This window comes from Dermacentor andersoni, chromosome 6 (assembly GCF_023375885.2).
Source record: "Dermacentor andersoni chromosome 6, qqDerAnde1_hic_scaffold, whole genome shotgun sequence".
In the NCBI taxonomy this organism is placed as follows: Eukaryota; Metazoa; Arthropoda; class Arachnida; order Ixodida; family Ixodidae; genus Dermacentor; species Dermacentor andersoni.
In genome coordinates, this window is record NC_092819.1 from 118,556,862 (window position 1) to 118,575,086 (window position 18,225).

At 47.7% G+C, this 18,225-nt stretch overlaps 1 protein-coding gene across 3 annotated transcripts in view; it reads left to right on the forward strand.

Moving 5' to 3' along the window:
• The first annotated feature begins 5,055 nt into the window (after nucleotides 1-5,055).
• Nucleotides 5,056-18,225, forward strand: part of LOC129382418 (uncharacterized) — a 216,846-nt gene continuing 203,676 nt past the window's right edge. For all 3 annotated transcript variants that reach the window (XR_011895268.1, XM_055066304.2, XM_055066306.2), the window contains exon 1: nucleotides 5,056-5,197. The gene's annotated coding sequence lies outside the window, so the exon portion shown is untranslated. The remainder of the gene's footprint in view (nucleotides 5,198-18,225) is intronic.

Sequence of the window (18,225 nt, forward strand, 5' to 3'; positions counted from 1 at the left end):
GAAAGCAGAAAAATTACAAACACTTGAGCTTGCACCAAAGAGGGTGAAGGCGAATGACTGCGCGTTCAACAGACAATCAATAAATTACTTTACATTCTCATTCGAATGCGTTGTTACTTCTCACTGTTTTCTTCCCACCGAAGGTCATGGGTACGGGTGTCCTAATTAACTCTATAATATTTAACTATGCCTTTATTACCTTAGTGTTAACACCAAAGGTCACCGGTTCAACTCACACCAAAGGCCGTGGGTTCGAGTGCCTGCATTATTTCTATCTTAATTAACTTTCCCTTTGGCGCGATGAATGGCATCGGAGGCAGCTGTGTAAGAAGACGACGAACGCGAGAGCAGCGGCACGAGCACATGTCTTCGCGAGGCGAGCTCACATGACTTTCTGTACCCCACGCTGCCCCAAATGCAAGCCCCACGCGAGCGCAAGCCTCGATTCGGCGTCGAATCCAAACTAAGTCGTTCCCCAGCCCGCATTGGCTGACCATATTTACCAACGGGGAATGGAACCCAATATGTCAAAACTGCACAAATCAAACATTGACTATCCAAAATCACATTCTTTGGGGGTGCGATGGCTTACCCCCTCACAGGGCGCTCCTGCCACCTCCCTCACAAGAGACGTCGGAGGAGCTGCTCCGAACGCCGGATCACAAACTGCAAAAAGCCCTCGTTGCCTGGGCCGAAAGGGTCGCTCTTCGTGAGGGGCTATCCTAGGACTCGGGCCTGCCAGATCGTAACTGAGCCGAATCTCAATAAATTTGTTACCGCAACCAGATAATGGGAGGTATGAGCCATTGAAGGCTTTCGCCTTTATAGCAGACAAAATGAAAAGGGCGCGTAAAATGCTGAACCTAAGGAGTACCCATATAGAGTGTTTTCGACATCGGTCCAAGGTGCGCATCATGACAATTTGTAGTACATATATAGGTTCGGCAATCGCATGTGTTCGATAGGGAGCCAGATTCAGTTGTGAAATTCATGGGTTGAAAAAGTCATCTGTTGGTCAAGGCTGAGAGTGGTACTGCGAATAGATCTTGCAAGGCTTTATGGCAGGGAGTGGGCGAAGGAATCTGATGCACATCCACGAGGCTACGTGGGCTTGTGACGTCAACGCAGCTGTGTCCGTTTTTTTTTTTTAGAGTAGCGTGCTTGGGCGCGTGTCACACTACACACCGTGATGGGAACGTCGCCTTACGAGGGAGTACGGTGCTCAATTCTGGAACCGCTGCAATCATTCTTGAGTAGTGAATCTCGTCGGCAGATTCGAGACACGCCCGTTTTAGTAGACCGCTTAAGATGAAAGCGTTGCAAAGGCAACGCTTTCATCGCCGTGACGAGAGCATCTCCAGCCTGGTACGCATTGAAAAGGTCATCGAGTGTTGGGATGTGAGCGAAGCACCCGGTGCAGTGGGGTCAGCGCTGGAGGTTCTGGGGCAAACCCGCCCATGCCGTGAGGCATCGGCATCACGGCAACCAGAAAGCGTATGATGGATTGGACACAATCGCAAGAGTCATGAGAATGGAAGTCGTAGTTTGACGATGAGTCGACCAAGTGACCGGAAAGGCCCAGTAAACCGCGGGCAGCCACTGCAGCCGTGCTGCTCACGCCGGTGTACATCAAGTGAGTATTGGCAGCGGTGTTGAGGGCCTGAACTTTTAAAAGGCTTCACTTTTGGCGAGGCAAGTTCTTGGGCCGTATTCGGCAACGGTTCGCTTTGAACCGGTTCGGTCTTGCTTTTACGTCTGGGTGACATTGCTCGGAGAAAGAATGTCGCGGCGCAAGGGAGACCAATGAAAGAGCGGCGTTCTGGCGCGAGGTCACGTCGGCATTTTGTTTATACTTTGGGGACAACATAGCAATTGAAGGATGTTGCTAGTTTAGTAAAAGAAAATATAGGTTTATTTTACAACACTTGTACATTTAATTTTCAGTAATAACTGAGCTTCCGACGTAGACAGCCACTGGTTTAATTTTATCTGCGTTATTTTATTTACTGTTTATCACTAGGTGATGGACTATACGTGATGGAATCAAATAGGTTCTCTGCGTGTAGGTCGCGGCTCTATTAGGAGTTCATTTAGTCGTGGCTCAGCTTTTTAGGGGGGATGATTGCGATGAGCGTTGCGATGAGAGTGATGAATGATTGCGATGAGAGTGGCGAACAAGAATACCTAAAGTTGTAGCTTGAAGGCAGGCAGAAATTTTCCTGACACTGCCGGTTCCGGTAGGGCTAACACGAAGCTCCGAAGGATGGGGTAAGCCTGTGGCCCTGGAGGTGCGATATCGTGGCACAGACCAGTTCATGATCTTGTACTTGGTCTGCTGCGACGTAATGCCGCGGAGGTAGACTCCTGCTTCCGGTTTGAGTACGCAGATGGTCGGGCTTTCCGATCAGAAAAAGGGAACCGCGGTTGCTCGAGGGTGTTGCCCACCGCTATGTGTTCAGACATGAGCGCCACGTTGCCAATGTTTGGGTTACCATTGTGGACACGGCGTGGTTCGTCAGATAATCGCCAGTTTATTCAAGGGTTCCGTGGCAGCGCCGCAGCCTACCAGGACAAAGTAAAGGGAAGATGGCGCTTCCGTTGTGGCCATAGCGTTCCGGTGCTGGCTTCATTGTCCCACGTGTGCCTTGTTCGCTACCTCGGGAGGTGGCACTGGGCTGCCACAACGCCTTTAATTCTGCGTGCTTCCGGAGTGGTTTGCTCGATGATTAGAACATGGTTTGAACTTGGGGTGACTTTGTCGAATGACCCAAGGAACCCTGTCATTCTTCAGAATAAAAACAGGAAGAGCGCAACACAGAATGAGCGAGTAAAGAGCACAGTCCGGCGTTGCGTTGTTACTCTTCATATTTTAAGAAGAACCAACGAGCCCCATCGAACACACTGTCATCCTTGACTACTCTATCCAAATTTATCCGGGCGGTGCGTTCGCGAATCGAGATCAGGCTGAATTTGCACCTCGTATCCAGGTGGCAGGAGCCCTTCTAGAAAGCACATCTCGATTGTTGCTACATTGAAACAATTGTAGGGCCTCTATTAACGTCCTGCGCCTTGCCACAATACTACTGGCAGAAGCGGGGACAAGACATAGGCTTGCGAGGCGCCAGTGGCTGGGGAGTATAAACCAAGGCCATCGAAGAAACTCGATGACTAACACGTGGTCATAACCCTTGTTTCTCGGCAGCTGAGGCCATTGTTGCGGTTTCTGCTTTGATAAAGAACTGCGGGAAGGCTTGGGGAGGTGGCATAAGTGGTAGGAGGCTGTAATGCACATCTTGGTAATTTTGCTGCATCAGGCCCCCATCAGGCAGCAGCATGACGAAGTAGAGGACACCATATCGTTCATTTGGTTCGGTCATGCGGGACAAAGCAGCAAAACAAGAAAAAATGAGACACGCGAAATAGATTTCTCAGCGGTGCAGAGAAACACAGAGACAACTATTCACTATCTGCGGACTGGATGCAAAAATCCGTTGGGTGCCAGAATGTGAGTGCAGCTTGCAGGTTCACATGTGCATTGTGAAGCACGGCAAGTAAGACACACATAGAGTACAATGCGGTTTACTCGGATATAAGGAGCTACCGAGGATCCGGCGACACAACAACAACCGAAGCTACTCAGGCCTCCTATTCATATGTTCACATGCCATCGGCAGGCATGCTCCGACAACGATAGGGTTAGCAATACGAGTGCCCGCGGCGTCCACGAGGCGGTGTGCTACGCTGCCCTGTGAAACACTGTTAGGCCCATAAATTGTTTGACGGCGCTAATTTGGCGGGTCAAATCCAGCACACTAGCACATTTTAAGTTCAATAATTGTGGAATTGAGCGTATCTACAGTTCAGTATTATTGCGTGTGACAGCAACAGGGCGAACGATTAAGTTAATATTTGGAAGCCAACGCTGCCACCAATGTCAAAAAGCGTTACAAAAACAAATGCACTGACAGCGAGAAAGCGTAGCTGTTCTAAGCTTTGTTTCCAGGAATGAGAACGGCATTTTCGAGATAACTATCCGCTAAAAGCTGTTAAAAACAGCTCTCCGAGACTGGAGACTGTTCCTAGATTTGAAAACACATCTTTCATTAAATATATTCACACAAATAGCCGCATCCCATACCATTTTAGTAATATAAAAGTAGACATTGCAGAACTTGTCAGTTTTATTTCGCGTATAGAAAGACCTATACTCCGGTTTTACCATAGTCATATAGCAAATGAAAATTTACCAAAAATGACGTAAAAGTATAGGTGACGGAGATTTGTCAGAAATTTAGCACTATACAGCATTGATAGACATCTAGTAAAACGAAACCAACTGCTAATTATATTCACAGACACAATCATATAGGGGCACGTGTGTGCGAAATGAATGTGAAGCTGCTTGAGCAACAATTTAGTAAGACACTGGTATGGTCCAAAATATATCAGCGATTGTGCTGTAGACTATGCAATTCATAGGGAGTGCATAATTCCTCGACATTTTCAATGCCACTATTTCTTCTATTTGCTGTAGTGTGCTGCTTTGCCTGAAAGACTGACGAAGTTACTAGGACGAGGCCAAACTACAAAACAATATCTATTGCACAATTGATAGTCCAGAGATTCGGTTAGCGTTCCATTTCAATATCTCTTACTGTTGCCAAGTTAACATACAGGTGCGATCACTGCCCTTCCAGCTGTTGGCCTCGTGTTCATCTATCTTCAGAAAAGAAATGCCCTATATTTTCGATGGGCGAGAAGAAAAGTCCTTTGGCCGTATCGCAAAGTAATAAAGAAACAGAATCCAAGAATTAATCTGACAGTGAGATTGCATAGAACGCCACTTGACGGAAAGGATGAAGCCCATCACATACGTTATTCTTGGAATCAAATGGGAGAACAGTACCAATTGTAACGTCCAGCGTGTCTGAGCACAACTAACCCCATTCATGGCGAGTTAGCACAAAGAATTACGATAGCTGCAGAGCTGCAGCAACTTATGTAGCTAGGGTCTCCCATATATCAACACTGCAGCTCCGTTGTAAAATCTAGAAATCAAGCAGATCAGTCCAGTCTACGCCTGCTATCTGCATCAGCGAATCGCTTGATTGCCTCTCTCTAGTGCGTTTTTTTGCACTCGAAGTTCTTGTTCTTCACGGTAGACAATTCGAGCAGCTTGTTTGCCGATTCCGCTTCGGTAAGTCTATACGCATACGAAAGAATCCTGTAATATTACAGAGAACATCAAAATTTAAATACAAAAATGAAAACAATTACTGAACCTTGGCAATGTTCGGTACGCTTCCAATGTAGTGCCCTGCATCTAGGCCAAATAATATTGTTGCAGGGTGTGCCAGCTCCTTGTAGTCCCAGCGGAGGCACTTTTTCAGTGGTATGCAACAAAATTTTTTGCCACACTCCAAAATGTGGAAGGAATGTTTCAATTTTTTCCCATATGCATATGCCTTTCGTGTTATGCTCTGTTTAATTTATATTTCCAAGTCCTTCGTCCTTTTTTAGAAAGTTTAGTTCTTATTTGTGTGGCATATACTTCATTTGCTTGTGTTAGTCTCGTTTTATAGTGTATAATTGTATTGTTCCTAATTACTTGCTACGTTAACTTTGCTTAGGTCACTGCTGTGTAGCCAATGATGTGTTATCCTTTTAAGGAAGGGCGTTACTTATACTTTCGGTATTGTGTTCCAAGTTTCTGGCTAAATGTCATCGGACAACTGCCGTTTTCTTGGTGTAGATCACGCACAAAGCAAGAGGAAGAAGTTGGGCAGGGGCCTTACGTTTTCTTGAAAGCCTGTTAAGAGGTAATAGGCAGATGCAACACCTCAGACACATGATTCAGAGTAAATCGAATGTGTACCTTTGGTTCATATATAACGAGACCTATCGATGCATAATCGAAATGAAGTCATACGTTGTATGGATTGAATCCCGATTCCAGTTTACTGCTTGCTACTTGCCCCCTGCTGCTGAAAGAAGTTGCGCAATTATGTGCCAATTTTTTTAATATGCTTATTCCTAATATGTTTGCTAATTTATAAAAAAACATAAACAATTGTTAGGATATTTATGTATCCTGTACTTAGAAGGTTTATTAATTTTTTTAATCATACATAGAAGGCCCCCGACCCTATTATTATACAGGGTTCTGCTTCTGTACTAATACCTTACTGAACAAATATATGGTTGGACTGATGTTAGGAAGATCTTCCAACAAGCGATAGCGATGAGTCAAATTATTTCAGTGTGTATGGAAAGGTACAGATTCGCCAAGCACGAGAGCATGATACAAGGCAGAGACAGCGCGAAGACCCGATTATATCACTGCAGGTTTCGCGTAAACCTCGACATCTGACGACCATGTGACACGTCTATCTTTTTTTGGTTTAGATTATACGCTCACATCCTTGTCGCATTTTTTTTTTAATTGCACAAAGTGTTGATTTCCGTCTCTGTGTTGTTGCTAGCTATTAGCGCTAAATGCGTGCCTGGGTGACATAGTAACAAGTTAAAATAGCGAGTACATGAAAGCTAGTGTTCCTAGACAAGTCAAGCGCGACTGGTATATAGGGAAGGGATGACGAATATTAAAGGCCTGTCGCATTAAAATAGGCTTTGTGGAAGCAAAAAGAAACCTGAAACGACGTTTACGAATGCGTAAGGTAGATGCTTAGGCTTTATCAATTGTACAGGGTAGCCGTTTTAGCTCCCTTTCAAGGTGCCGCTGAATACATTGGGGGTATGAAGTTCTTGAGTCTTCCATGGAAAACACGGGGAATGCAGGAGGTGGGAATTCAAGATGATGAGCAGACCGAGAACAAGATGAAAGCCGAAGCCAACGTTTGGATAAGTGGATTTGACTCTTTCGAAGCCTTGAAAAAAGTCAGAATTTCACCCGACAGGCGAAGAATAGATTGTGACAGCAAATTAGCAGACAGCCATACGAAGTAACGATAGCGCTTTTATCGGCCCTACGAACTTGTAAACATTTGCTTGAAGACTGGATTAGCAAGAATGGTGTCAGCGCGCGACACCAAACATGAACGCATCACACTCGATGACCGAGATCAGTGGCAATTAAAACGCTGACGTGAGGAAATGCGGCAGCAGCAGCGAGTGAGGGAAGTGCCCTTCGGTATGTCTATCGCTTGAACGCAAATTGAGCGCAGAGAACGCACAGCGTGCACAAAGCTACGAGCCGCTGACGCACCTGCACTCTGCCCAACGTAGATCGCTCTCAAGATAGGGCGGTACGGCCTCGCGACCACGCTGTACCACCACATGTGCACTTGCAGCCACAATAGAACTCCGCCTCTCCCTTCTTCCTCTACCTCCGGTTACTCACTACGTTGGGTGCCTCGAGCGCGACGGAAGACGGCGCACGTCTTCTCCGCTTTCCACCCTTTCGCGCGAGAGAGATTGAGCAGGGATTGTCGGCTTTCCTGGCATGCTTTCAGTCGCACATGTAGCGCAGAGGGTGCTGCGAAGGCGCTATCGCCCTTGGACTTTATACGAAACATCACGGCGACTGCAGAAATGCGCCTGAAGTGTCCATATAGTTGCTATGGCAATAAACGTCAAGTCGACCTTTGGTAACGTTGTCTCCTACTTTCCTCTTATTCTCGTTTTGCTCATCTGCTTGTTCCATGTTATTTTAGTGGAAAAAAAATATTTATGGCGTTTATGTTTAAAATACTGTGCTCCTCTCCGATGCTTCCGCGCTAATCGGCTTTCTTAGTTTATGCTGGTGCGCGCCGTGACGATAAACACCATTTTGTTTCCGTGATACTGCTGCAAACCACTGCGCAGCCAACGACCCCTGCAGAAAGAGGAAAAGCTATACTGTGGGCGCAATTGTTGGGTTCCGCGCCCTGTGATGTGCGGAGGGCCACATCGTCTGGTGGCTTTGTGCAAAACCGAGCTTTGCGCCGCGTAGCCGAACTCTCTTCTCTGCTTAGGCGTGACACAAGCGCCACCATGTCGCTCCCGCCTGTAAGAAATGAGAGTTGAGGAGGTCTGAAAGATGAATGATGGCACCTACGGACAACACCAACAACAGAAAACCACTAAACTAGGCAAAAGGGAATTGTTCAAAAAGAAAGACAAATGCCTGTTTACTTTTTTTTTGCCGCCGCAAGGTGCTGCCACGTATCACAGGTAAGTTAAGGCACAGCGCTTCACTCCTTTGTAAATTTGAGTGGTAAATTTTATTATTGACAACGTACTGTTAGTGGCAGTCGCAATTGTCTCGTACAAATATCAATGCCTATAAGTTTCGAGCGGATATTCTGCATGTAAAAACACTTTTCTTTCCCTATTCTCGTATCCATAACGGCTTCTACAAGTGTAGGGTGTAAAACAGGACGAGGGCTTTGGGATCCTTCCGGTTTAATCTCCTTCTATATCATTTTATTCGCATTCGTACTAGCTTTAATACAGGGTGTCCCAGATATAATGCACAATAACTTTTAATAAGGAAGCGCCATTCAGCGCGAGGATTACTAAGTGCATAATATTCCCAGTCAAATAGAGCAGCCACCAGTATTTGTATTAAAGCGAAGCTTTCTTTGTCTTTTCCTTCGACTTTCCCGTTGCTCCTGCTGCTATCTGACACATCGCGTCGATGGTTTGCTCAGAACGTCTGTATACATCACAGAAGCGCGTCAGAGAGGAAAGGAAGTAGGATAAACTTGTTTAGGCCTTTCCACCGCGTATAATGGGCACAATGCCGTCTGGAGATGCTTGGCCGTCGCCACTTAGCCTTCTCACAGATGTAAATATCTGCGACCTCCCGCAAAAGGATTGCAGAAATTACAACGCTTCTAAAAAAATGAATACGATGTAAACTTCTCAAGCGGGGAACCTACCAATGGCGTGCAGAAACAGAGTTGCACTAAAGCCCACCATAGGGTCCACGCTACACTACGGAAGTGGTCACACGTAAAATCAACACTTCTGTGCCCGCCACGGTAGCTTTGCGGCTATGGCATTGCTCGATGTGGCTAGTTTAGTACCAAACTAAGCAGCCACAGCCGGAGTCCTACACTATGGCGGGCCCCATATTCCGATTGTGGTTTTCTTACGTACAGCCCGTAATTCAATTCAGCCACGATGTGACGTACCATGACAGGCAATTGAATATGCTCAACCTTCTCTGAGTTTAGGAAGTATTCTGCACAGCAGCACCTCAAGTGAACTCCCCCCCCCCCCTCTCTGTGTGTTCTGTATACTGTGCTGACAAACAGTAGTGGTGCAGCGAAGGTTATGTTGAACATCAACTCGCGACTCCCGTGTGGGACTAAACGTTGAAGAAATTGCACATTTGGCGTCAAAACCTAACCACTAATTGTCATCAATCAAACTGAAAATCACAGAAACCTTCGCTTACATCGGTTCCCACAGTGCGTGGGATTCACATAATTTTTTTGTGATGTGATTGCATTGTGAATTAATTGCACTTGGCTAATTTTGTTATTACTGATCTGAATTACGTGCTCTCAATGAAGAATATGTAGAAAAGTGAATAAACTAGCACTGGAAGGTTTTCACCCAGGTGTTTTTCGCACGTTTATTTTTTTCCGGGGAAAGCCCTTAAATATGAAATCTATCACGTGATTAACTGTTCACCTGTATTCTTTGCCTACTTCAGCAGTTTTGATCCTATCTTTCTATCTAGAATCTTACGACGACCAAGTCACCAATGCTGCCGGCCAGCTGGCGCCACTAGTCTTCATGTCATCGTGGCGATTCCATCACCGTCCTCCCAGCTTCGATATGAAACTATTGTTATGTTCTCGTCCTCACGCTATCAAAGCCGGACCGGTCGCCCTAGTTGTGTAATGTTTTCCGCCACTATTTATGTACTCGAAGCCGTTATGAAGTTGTGGTCGTTGGTTCATGCCAGCTGTGACATCTGAATTGTCGTGCCGCCATCGTCACGCCGTCGTCGTCTTGTCATCTACGCCGCTCTAGTTGCGCAAGTTGTGCTAAAGCTTGGGCTACTAGATATGTACTCCTGGTCTTGATGACGACGTAGTTGTTTCATCGTCATCATTTCACCTTCGTAATCTGATTTTAGTCATGCTGTCGTCGTCATGCCATCTACGGCGACCCAGTGGCCCATGTTGTCTGATAACTCGGGCCGCTAAGTACGTGCTCTGGGCCATGACGCCGTCGGGGTCGTTGCATGGTCGTCATCGCAGGCTTGTGTTCCGAATCCTTTCATGCCGTCATCTTCACGCCGTCGCCATAATACAGTATTCCTGTACTCGTTGTCATACCTTCATCGTGATACCAACGTGGTCGTTCCATATTTGAGACTCGTGATGACATCGTCACGCTTTCTACGCCGACCTAGCGGGCCAAGTTATCTAATTGCTTCATACGTGACAATTATATCGTCGTCATTCAAAGTTTCTTACAAGACTTTCGCCACGTCTTCGTCGCCACTGTCATCATACAGTCGTCATGCATTCGCTGCGATACCATTGTCGTGAGGCCGTTGTGATCATTCCATCCTCTGCGACAAAGTCCTGACGTCGTCATCATACAGTCGTCGTCATATAATCTAATAGGCAAAGCAGAAGAGTGGGTCTCTAAATTAATGTGCAGAAAACTAAAGTAATGTTTAACAGTCTCAGAAGAGAACAACAATATACAATAGGTAGCGAGGCACTGGAAGTGGTAAGGGAATACATCTACTTAGGGCAGGTAGTGACGGCGGATCCGGATCATGAGACGGAAATAATCAGAAGAATAAGAATGGGCTGGGGTGCATTTCGCAGGCATTCTCAGGTCATGAACAGCAGGTTGCCATTATCCCTCAAGAGAAAAGTGTATAATAGCGGTGTCTTACCAATGTTCACCTACGGGGCAGAAACCTGGAGGCTTAGGAAAGGGGTTCTACTTAAATTGAGGACGACGCAACGAGCTATGGAAAAAAGAATGATGGGTGCAACGTTAAGGGATAAGAAACGAGTAGATTGGGTGAGGGAACAAACGCGAGGTAATGACGTCTTAGTTGAAATCAAGAAAAAGAAATGTGCATGGGCAGGACATGTAATGAGGAGGGAAGATAACCGATGGTCATTAAGGGTTACGGACTGGATTCCAAGAAAAGGGAAGCGTAGCAGGGGGCGGCAGAAAGTTAGGTGGGCGGGTGAGAGTAAGAAGTTTGCAGGGACGACGTGGCCACAATTAGTACATGACCGGGGTTGCTAGAGAAGTATGGGAGAGGCCTTTGCCCCGCAGTGGGCGTCACCAGGCTGATGATGATGATGAATTTACCACTTACCATTGCCATGTAATCCTGTTCATTGAATCCTTGTCATACATTCATCATCATGCATTCATTCTTACACCTTTGTTATGATGGTTAAGTAGTTGTTTCATTGTCATCACCCTAACTTGCTCGTAGAACCCTTGTTATACCGCCATCGTCACACCATCGGTGTCATGTCGGTTGCCATCATGCCGTCGTCGTCAAGCTGTCGTTTTTGTATCGTCACTTCAGAAACGTTAACCCATTGTCGTCCTTATCCAGTCTTCGTCCTTCCTTTGATTTTGTTCTGTTATAATTATGATGTTGTCATTGAATCAGGGTTGTACCGCCATTATACCCCCGCAGTCATCAGATAGTCGCTGTCAAGCACGCGTTGCGATTCTGTTGTCGATATTCCATCTTTTTGGGCCATCGTCGTCATTGCATTGTCGTCGTACTGTCACGTTGTAGTCACAATGAGGGGCGCAGTCTTAAAACTATGACTTCCAACTTTACCTCTTTATTGGGCCAGCTTGCGCCCCGGAAAAGAAGTAACACTGAAACACAATCGTAATGGCGAGCAAAAGAGGCTATCGTCAAAAATCAGATCTGCGAGTCAAACACGTCGGCTATTATACAAGACTCATCGAATGTTCCAGAGTATTCGCTGGTGCCCACGTGGCGCCCAGAAATTAGCACATAATTAGTGCAATTACAGAGAGTGCGGCGAGAACATACGCAACATATGGAATGAACGACAACATTCAATTATTTTCAACTCATGCAAGCGCGTCTGATGCTGAGCTGTAATATTAAGCTACTGGTTGAAATTCAGTCCCCGGATATAGCATTGATAAGTACATCTGTCCACTCGAACCTCTCAAAAAGTGACGTCCTGATGCTACAAACACGAGCACAAAACAAAAATACGCATAGCAAAGAAAACAAAGAAAAAAGAGCGTTTCCGAGTTCCTTATTGCTAGTATGACGCTTAAGGCTCACAACATGGACTATTCGGGTAGCGAGAGGCACCAATGTGATAGCGTGAGGCTATGTGGCACGACCTGAAATTCCAGTGCGCCATTACGTTCGGTAACCTTATAGGGTGCAAAACAGCCTCGCAGAAATTTTCTCACTAACCTCTAGTTAACGAATCGGGGCCTAAACCCCAACACACTTGCCGATCTCGTATTCCACTTAGAGCGGTCGAAGGTGGCAGTCTCGGCTGTCCATTCTTTGCTAGTGCTTGATGCGCGCGCGAACGAGTTGTAGTGCTGCTTCGCGGCGCTTAAAATTGGCGGAGGACATCGAGGTTCTTTTCATCCGTGACGTGAGGCACCATCGCGCCAAGAGGAGTCATTAAGCTTAGTCGCAAACAAGGCCTAACTGGTGATCGGCGTCACGTCTGCACAGCCAATTGGAAACGAAGGTTTCGTATGGGAGGACCGCATCCCCTGTCTTGTGCTCGACATCGACGTACATCGCTAACATGCCTGCGACTGCCTTGTTCAGGCGTTCCATTAGACCATTCGTCAGTGCGTGGCAGGTTTTTGTCCTCCCGTGACTTTTCTGGCTATATTGCAGGATGTATTAATTAAGCTCGGCTCCAAAATACGTTCCTCTGTAGGTAATGAACACTTCTGGTGCACCACGTAGAAAGAGCATGTTTTCGCCAAAGAATTTTGCTACTTCCGCCCCAGCAGCTCTAAGCAGGGCTTTCGTTTGGACGTAGCGGCTAAGGTAGTCGTTGGCCTGTATGATTCACTTGTTTGCGGATGTTGACGTCGGAAACATACTCAAGAAGGCCATCTTGATTTGCTGAAACGGTCGGCGAGGAGGCTCCATAGGCTTCAGCAATCCCGCTGCCCTTGGTTTTGTGGTTGGCACTCTCGGCACGTCTTCACCTATTGGGCGACGTTGGCGTTGAAGCGTGGCCAGTTATATCGTATTGATTTCGGTAACGACCGCACCCCCAAGATGCCAGCCCTGAATTTGAGAAAAATAAGTCCATCAGAGAAGCAATCGCATTCGATGTTCTGATTCAGCGACAGCGAATCGATGAAATTTTGCGCTCCGGTGCTTGCGCGTGCCGCTGCTAAATGACGAGAATTGTGCGTTCACCTCTAATGCAATGGCGCATCCGGGGATCCAGGGCGCTCACAAGTCCAGACTGCGCCGTCATCATATTTACAAAAAGATTCAGTACCGTTTCAAGGCCACACCTGGTCAAAATTGCCAAAAGAGTGCGGCCTTCTACGAGTGTATACTTCCCCGGAACTCTCGCGAGGGTCCGGGTGAACATCAGGCGGGCTGCTACTGGATAAACATAAATGGCGTGGAGAGCCACTGACCAGAGAGCTCAGCACACAGGCAAAAGGTTGTTGGCGCAGTCAGGCAAGTGTTTTTCTTTTTTTTTATCGATGATGTCGTTTTGCAACGAAAGCGAAGAGAGTCCGCGCTTAATTGCCGCTGTGTGAAAGTCGCTCTTTTCTTCTAAGAATCGAGGGAACGCTTTTTAGATCCGGATCCAGTCGTTGCCGTTTGGCGAAGTCGTCAAGACTGCTGTGCTATGAAAGTGCTGTGCTGGTCCTTGCTGTGCTTGCTGCGCATGCTGTACTTGCTGTGCTGGTCGTCATGTGGTGGCGGGTAAGTTTTGGTGCAAGGCAGGACAGGCAGTCGGACTTAAAGGGTTTCGTCCGAGCTTGTGTATAACGCTGATGTCGAATACTCGCAGTGAGCGGCTTCACCATGCTAGGCGTCTTGAAAAGTACATTAAATTGACCAGCGAACGCAGTGCGTGTTGGTAACTTACAACATTGAAAGGCCTGCCATATAGGTACAGGCGAAACATTGTCGTAGTCTGCAAGTCAAAAGGGCAGCGAACGCCTCGTGAAAGGCTTCATACGGGAAACGTGGAGAACCTCAGCGGCGCGACAGCGGCCGTCATTTGGCACAATAACTGGTATCACGCGATAGTTAACCGGAGAAGTCTGCTCCATGACTTTATAGGGGCCGATGAACCGAAGCTGAAACTTGTCACACAAGCCAGGAGTACGAACTGGTGTCCGGAGCAGCACTTCCTCACCAGGGCGGAAGGATACGACGCGATGAGAGGCGTCGTAATGCTGCTTGCGGTCCTGGTGCCGTGCTTCGGTGTTGATGAGGGCGAGCTGGCGACAATGCCGAATGCGGGACACATATTCTTCACAGGAGGATGGACTTCGATTGACAGTAGGCGCGAAGAAAGAGATGTCAAGACAGGAACAGGGCAAACGACCATAGACAAGGTAGAATGGCGAGTTACCGGTCGTGCGTTGAACGGCGGTATTATACGCAAACGTCACGAATGGCAAAATTGCGTCCCAGTTTCTGTGATCCGGTTCGATGTACATGGCTAGCATGTCTGACAGCGTGTGATGAAATTGCTCTGTGAGGCAGATGGTTTGCGGATGGTAAGTGGAGGTAGTCTTGTGGGTGGTTCCGGAGGCTCTGAGTACTTCGTCTACTAGTTGCAAGAGGAATTCTTTACCACGGCCGCTCAGGAGGACGCCAGGACCACCGTGGCGCAGTATTAAGGATTGAAGTACGAATGCAGCAACTCCAGAGGCTGAGGCAGAACTGACACAAGTTGTTTCGGCCTAGCATGTCAAGTGATCAACCGCTGTCGCAATTTATCGTTTACCGGTGAGAGTCACAGGAAGATGACAATACAGGTCAATGCCAACGGCTTCAAGTGGTTGCGACGGACAAGGAACCGGTTGCAGTTGTCCGCTTGGAGCTGATGTACGGAGCTTTCGGCGCTGACATAGGGCGCCGGAAGCGACATACCTCGCTGCACTGGCGCACAATCCACCTCAGTAGAAGCGACCTTTGATGCGGTCATAGGTTTTCTGTAAACCAAGGTGACCAGCAGTCATGTCGTCGTGAGAAGCCGGCAGGACATGAGCACGTAGAGAGCGTGGCAGGACAGGAACCTAGCGTTGACCATCAGGGTGATAGACATGACGGTACAGAACGCGGTTGTCAATCTTAAATTACGTCAGCTGTCGACGAAGGCGGGCGTTAAGCGGGCGTAAAGCTCCTTGAAGGTGGTCTATGATGCGCCGACAGTAAGGGTGGACGAGGTGATGAGATTGGAAGAATTTTTTGTGGTGTGGAGGCATCTCGTCAACAGTGGCCAACAAGAAAGCGCGTGAAGAGGGATCGTGCGATAGCTTGTCACGGATAGTAGTTGGAGGTCCATTGCATGGTGTCGTAGGAAGCGGACAGCAAGAAAGCGCAATCTGCGTCCTGGTGTTTCTTCCCGCACTTGTAGGTAATAGTAAAGTCGTATTCTTGCAGACGAAGAATCCACCGACCAAGTCGTGCAGACAAGTTCTTTAGCGTTGAAAGCCAGCATAATGCATGATGGTCTGTAACGATCGTAAAATAGCGGCCGTGAAGATAAGGTCGAAATTTCTGCACAGACCAAATGATAGCTAGGCATTCCTGCTCCGTGGTGGTGTAATTCTTTTCGGCGTTTGTCAGAACGCGACTTGCGTACGCGACGACCCTCTCACCTAAAGTGTCGTCTCGCTGTAGGAGAATGCCACCAATGCCGTGACCACTAGCATCCGTATGCAGGAGGCTAGGAGCAGCTTCATCAAAATGGCATAGTACTGGTTCAGATGTGAGAGCGCGCTTCAGATGGGCGAAATGAGATTCACATTCGGGAGACCACACAAACGGAACATTAGAACCCAGTAATTTGTGCAGAGGTGACGCTATTAAGGCGAAGCCTCGTATGAATAGGCGAAAATAGGAAGCGAGGCCTAGGAAACTACACAAATGTTTGGTTGTCTCGGGACGAGAGAAGTGCCCAACTGCCAGAACCTTGTCAGGATCTGGATGAATGCCATCTTTGCTCACAATGTGACCTAGTACCTTGATCGTGTTGCTCGCAAAATGGCATTTCTTGGTGTTTAGCTGAAGTCAAGCGTTGGCAAGGCGCGTGATAACTTCGTCCAGACGTTGCAGGTGCGGAGAGAAGGTTGACAATAAAACAACAATATCGTCGAGAAAGCACAAGCAAGCTTTCCATTTCAGGCAACGAAGAATGGTGTCAATCACGCGCTCGAACGTTGGGGGCGCATTGCAGAGGCCGAATGGCATGACATTAAACTCGCAGAGCCCATATGGTGTTGAAAATGCTCTTTTCTCTTTATCGTCCTCATGCATAGGTATCTGTATGTAGCCGGAACACAGATCGATGCTGGAGAAGTACTCGACACCCTGCAGGGAATCCAACGCATCGTCTGTTCGCGGCATAGGATATACATCCTTGCGTGTGATCTTGTTAAGTGCTCTGTAGTCAACACAAAATCGAATAGAGCCGTCTTTTTTCCGAACCAAAACAACGGGGGAAGAAGAAGGGCTAGCAGAGGGCCGTATTATGTTTCGTTGCAGCATGTCGGTGACGTTCTCGTCAATGACTTTCCTCTAGGCTAGCGATACGTGATATGGTCTACGGCGCACGATGGATGTACCATCTGTCTCTATCCTATGTGTCGTTATCGCAGTCTTTCCCAACGAAGCTGAATGCGCGTCAAACGAAGCTTCATGTTTTGGAGCAAAGCAAGCAATTGTTGTGACTGCGAAGGTATGAGGTCGGAACTGATGGTAGCTGCAATGGCTGAAGGAGATGCGACCCGTCCGGTACAAGGAACTTCGGAGGAAGCTGGTTTAAAGGAAACAACAGATATAGACTCCGATTCAGTGGCGCAGGCCAATGTAGTGCCTTCAGGGGTGAGAATCTTTTCGTATGTCGGGTTTGTAGCGTAGATGAGTGCAGAGCCATGATCAAACGGAACCAGCCCTGATGCAAAGGCTGTACCTCTTGCGAGACAGCGCGCAGATGGTAATACGAGAGTACGTCGCCGCACTCAATGACATCAGACGTCATAGTAACAATGCTTTGATGGCGAGGAAGTAGTGCGGTATCTTCTGCAGCAAGCAAGTGAAGTGGTGCGCTATCTGCATAAAGTGAATAGGTCGTGTCGGTCATGTGGAGAACGCGTTGCCCACAGCAGATGGAGGTGGAGGTGGTAAAAAGAAAATCCCATCCCAATATGAGCTGCTGGGCACACGAACTTAGCACTGCAAATTGTAGATAATGCAGCAGTCCATCGATGGAAATACGAGCAGTGCACATGGCGATAGGTCGAATGGCGGCCCCTTGAGCAGCGAGCAGCATAGGTCCATCATAGGGGGACGTAACTTTCCGAAGTCGCAAACACAATTCACGGTGAATAACTGAAACACTAGTACCATTGTCTATTAGAGCTCCTACTTGTACACCTTCTACTACAACCAATATCATATTGCACGGACGCGATGGAGGAATTTCTGTCCTGTCATTCGATGAAGCTTTTCCTCCAAAAGCTGTATAATTCAGTTTTCCGGACGACGCTCGGCGAATTGAGAAGCAGGTCTCAATGGGCACGTAGAGCGGCGAAGGGGTGACGGCGAGCGGCATCTCGCAGGACGGTACGTCTGAGCCGTCTCGGATGCTACAGTAGGCGATGGAGAACGTCCGCGCGGTGGACCATAAGAACAGCGTTGGTTATGGAAGTTCCCTATACGTTGAAATGTAGCTCCGGGCGAAAAGTCATCCCGTTCGTATACGTCAGATCCGCGACGCTCATCTTGCTGGCGCTTGCAGCAAAAACGTGCTATGTGGCCACGATAGCCGCAGTAGTAACAGATGGGACGAGGAGGACACCACTGCGAATAGCTAGTTTGGTAAGGTGTGCTGGTTGTCATGGAAGCTATGTGGGCTGGTGTTGGTTTTGGAGGCATCGGTGGAACGACTACTGGAGTAACTGCGGCTACTTGTACGTACGTTGGTGGGGCCCTAGGGGTTAGAGGGTCCGTGTGCGCTGCACCAGCCATGGACGCCAATTCCTCCTTGA